This window comes from Poecilia reticulata, chromosome 2 (assembly GCF_904066995.2).
Source record: "Poecilia reticulata chromosome 2, P_reticulata-male-v2, whole genome shotgun sequence".
NCBI lineage: Eukaryota > Metazoa > Chordata > Actinopteri > Cyprinodontiformes > Poeciliidae > Poecilia > Poecilia reticulata.
Window position 1 is genome coordinate 2,486,898 of NC_088831.1, and position 4,291 is coordinate 2,491,188.

Here is a 4,291-nt window from a genome sequence, read left to right on the forward strand (position 1 = left end):
AGCTGCCACGACTGGGTGATATCATGCAGAAATAACTCCAGCATCCGCTTACAGCTGATTGTTACTAAAACTAAATTATGGTGGAAAATATTAGACCCTGAACTGCAAGGTTTTTTTCACGTTGTCTTTGCCATGAATACGCAAACATCCATAGTCATGCTCCAGATTAAGATTCATGTCAATATTTGGCCCTTATGAACTGCTGCCCAAGATATTCAATATATATGCATAATGTTATTTTACTTTATTTAGTTCTGAATGACTCCAAGTCATATTGCTCCTTTTCCACTTTCCTGACCTACAATGCCTGGAATACAACGGAAACATAAATTCCTTCAGATTACAAATACAAACTGAGATTCTCATGTGTTAGGCCAACACAAATAAAAATTTGAAAAGTTTGCTCTGCATCCATATTAAGTTACCCCTTAATAAAGGGGTCTTTAAATGTCTCACAACCAAGAGAAGATTTTGTCTTTTATGTATTTGACACAGTTCACTTAAAAACCCACCTGTTTAGAGTTGTATTTGAAACGTAATCAATGGGGTACATGCCACGGACTTCCGTTTTAGCTCTTCCGCATTTTTATGCCACATAGAATGCTTCCCGTGCACAGGCAACAGTATGTTAACAGTGGCTCCTCAGTCCTGCAGGACTATTAATGATGCCTATATATTCAGACGTCCTGAAACGCTCCAGCAACAACAAAGGATTTAAGCTGGATGTGTGAAAACTTCACAATAACTTCGAAGGTAAGTTAATAAATCGTTTGTATTCACCATATTGCCTCATATGTCTGACGTAGCTAACAGGTACAAGCTTACAAAGATGCTATGTTAAGTGTTGTTAAGTGTTAAGTGTTTTGATTATCTGTGCATTGTGCAATCTACATATCTATGCTGTATAGATAAAGATATAGATATAAACATATATAGATCTGTCTATATTGTGCCCAAGCTATCAGTCGAAGCTGAAGTTGGCTTCCGAATGTAGCATCTAATTCGGAAAATAGCTAAAGGGCGATTACACTTAATTTTTCACTATCTTGAGCTTTTTTAATGTGTTGTACTTTAAAAACAACACCTAGACATTTCAAACCTAACTAGATTATTCCTTACTAACAGCAGAATAAATAAAACATTTGTGAAACCTTCTAATTGATTTGTGAAATTTGTAAAATGTCAATAGATTCCAGAACGCACTAGATCTGAATGATTAATTTGTGATTATTATTTCAACTTTCCGTTTTCTTTTTTTAAAATCTTTATTATACTTGGAGTTGGACAATTCTGTTTGATGGCTTCCTGGAGGGAGAGATTGGCTGAGCTATTGTTGCCAACAACTTTTCTCCTGCTATTAACATTTTTGCTTTTCTTTATATAAAGTATTTCTATCAGTTGCTCTTTTCCGTTTTGTATACTGTATTTGTTTATACAGTATTTCTTTATTTTTACCTTAATGTTTACCTGGTCAGTTGAGGTGGACATGTACATCGTCTTGATTACTGACAAATGTCAGAACCACATGGACTGAGCTGGTTACATCAGATCAATCTGAATCTTTATTTCTCATTAAAACGACTTCTTGTCATTTTAAGACATTGTTATAAAATTGCATCTTTATTCTGCTGCAATGACTGCATTCTTGCAATTAAAATTTCTTGTATCCTGACCGTAATGCTCCCTACAACTCACAGAACAGATGATTGAAATAAAGGCATTTTTTGAAAGTATTTTGTGATTTTAGTATAGAAATTGAGGGCGGGAGGAATCGATTAAAATAAAATCTGGTATGAAAAAAAATCTTGTATCATCCAGCCTTATTCAGGATATTAAATTATATGATTAACTACATATTACTTAATATTCACATTTCTTTGCTGGTATAACCTAAATGTGTTGCATTTTAACATCTCACTTGAATTCCTGATCTACATGCAAATACTTGATATAACGTAAACACTGAAAAAAGGGGAAAAAGTTTGTGAAATGTAGAGAATTACAAATGAGATTAAATTTTATTGTAGGTACAAACAGGATAGCAAAATGAACAGTGAATATATGATATACTTCCTGGCAGCTAATCAGACATCAGACTTGTTTGTCTTTACTGGCGATGAAAACTTGTCACTGGAGGAGAGGAAGACCTGCTCAGCCCCGTCCAGGATGACTGCAGTGTCAGGGTAGCCAACAAAGTCTGCAGGTAGATTTTTGCATATCTGGTGCTCCGGTTTCAAGATCATAGTTTAACCAAGTACTGTAAATAAAAAGTTAGTCCACGTTGTGATGATCCGGCAGACCGTGGACTGATGGACGCCGTACCGGTCAGCTGGTCCAGGTGCTTGGATCCAGTGGAAAGGTAATCGGCACAGCGATCATGACTCAGAAATACATCACAAGGTGTTATGATGCAAACCTGAAAAATAAAAAAATAAAAAAAACTAATAAGCGTCCATATTTAGCTGCACAACATAATCAAAACTAATAAGTCCTCAGCTCTTTTGAGAGTTTTGCTTGAAAATAAAATTGACAATATCTCAGGAAATTAAATGTGTAAGTGAAATAGTTCTGGTATCACAAAGAAACTACAAAAAAAATGTTTCAGAGTTGTAACAACACTGAAGTTACTGAGTAAGAGTGAACTTAAATACTACTTAGAAAATGCATGTTAAAATCTGAATACTCTTTTGAAAGTGTGCAGCTGAAATTAATTTAAATTACTAGCAGTCAAAGCACCGTGTTCGTCTAATACCTGCACCAAAAGTAATAAAAAAAAATATGCATACAAGAGGCATTAGTTTATAAAAGTCGAGGCAAACCTAAATTTACAATTTTAAAAACAAAAAGCAGCGGGAGGATGTAACTTCATAACCTCATTTTCTAAGCAGAATCTCAGAGGGGAAAAAAAAGAGAAATTACGTTGTGTAAAGCAAGAACAAATTATAGCAGCCAAGTGGAAAAATTCACTCTAACGTGGATTATGATTATGAAACAGCAAAGGTAGATGTCATATTTTTGGGATTCGGGAAATACGTGATTTCTACCATTTGTTCAGTGGGTTTTTTATGTGGGTCGGTGCCACTTAAACGGCTGTAAAGCGAAGGTTTTGGACCTTAATCTGACTAACTAGTTCGGGCTGAAGCGTTGCTGCTCTCGGCTGTTCTTAAATTACCGTGCTCGGTATCGCTTGGACTGCACGTTAAATGTATTTTATATAATTGTCACATAAAAAAAAGCTAAGGAGTTGCCTAAAAATAATTTCATACTCCGTATAACACAAAAGCAAACATCAACACACGTATTGACTTACTTTGTGCCGGATCGCTGCCTCTGTTCTCAGCCTGTTCCCGTTGCAGTGGATTTCCTCCTGCATTATTTTCCTCCAACAAATTATTCCAGTGAACGAAGCACATACAGCTCCCTTTTAACCTCCGTCTTCCCATTTCTGACGCTGGATCTTCAATATCCTCAAGCTTTGAAATAGCAGGCAGCTACAAACCGGGTGTTAGCTGTAGTGGCTAAGTCTTGGCTACAGTCTGCTGTCGCCTTGATATCAGCAGGAAAATGAAAAAAACTAAGCACTGGAGTACTGGCTAATTACTGGACACAACGGCACACCACAAAATTCGATTGTTGTACCAGTAGCTCACAGATATTTTAAGTTTTGCGTCTTTTTCATGGTACAGATCTTGAAGCTTTGGGTAAAAACAATAGGAGCAAGCAGGACCCGGAACCAATCTATGTGGCATAAATTCAAACGGAAATACGTCACCACCTCTCGTGGCACCCCATTATGAATTTAACTATGGCACTTAACTTAATGTAATGTTTTAAGATAAGATATTCCTTTATTAATCCCACAGTGGGGAAATTTGCATTGTTACAGCAGTAGAGGACAGAGCAGAAGTAAATTCCAGTTATATATGTTAAGGTAGGCAGATAGGTGATGTTACACATAGATTAAAGTAAATAAATAAGATAGTAATGTAAGTCATATTGCACATGGTGACAGATAGGCAAGTTGTTATACATGGTGAATTTTGATATTGCACACAGTTGAGCACTATGCCAGTCATAAGTGATTAAAGTGAACAGGTTTATTCTGATTCTATGTTGCATGACTTTGTGTTTGTTATGATGTTAAGCACTTTGAAATGCCTTGCTGCTGAAATGTGCTATACAAATAAAATTTTGATTGATTCACTGTGTAATTTACGTTTGCTTGTTTGTAGTTTCAGTTGCTGTCCACTAGATGTCCGCACAGCTTAATTAGTCGACATAAAGGCAAATA

The 4,291-nt window shown here is 36.0% G+C and overlaps 1 long non-coding RNA gene across 1 annotated transcript; it reads right to left on the bottom strand.

Annotated features, from left to right (window-relative positions):
- Window positions 1–1,981: 1,981 nt before the first annotated feature.
- LOC145554593 (uncharacterized) lies at window positions 1,982–3,834 on the bottom strand. The gene is made up of 2 exons (XR_014090580.1): window positions 3,311–3,834; window positions 1,982–2,416 (listed from the first exon to the last, which is right to left on the bottom strand). It is a non-coding gene; the product is annotated as an uncharacterized LOC145554593 (long non-coding RNA).
- Window positions 3,835–4,291: the final 457 nt, after the last annotated feature.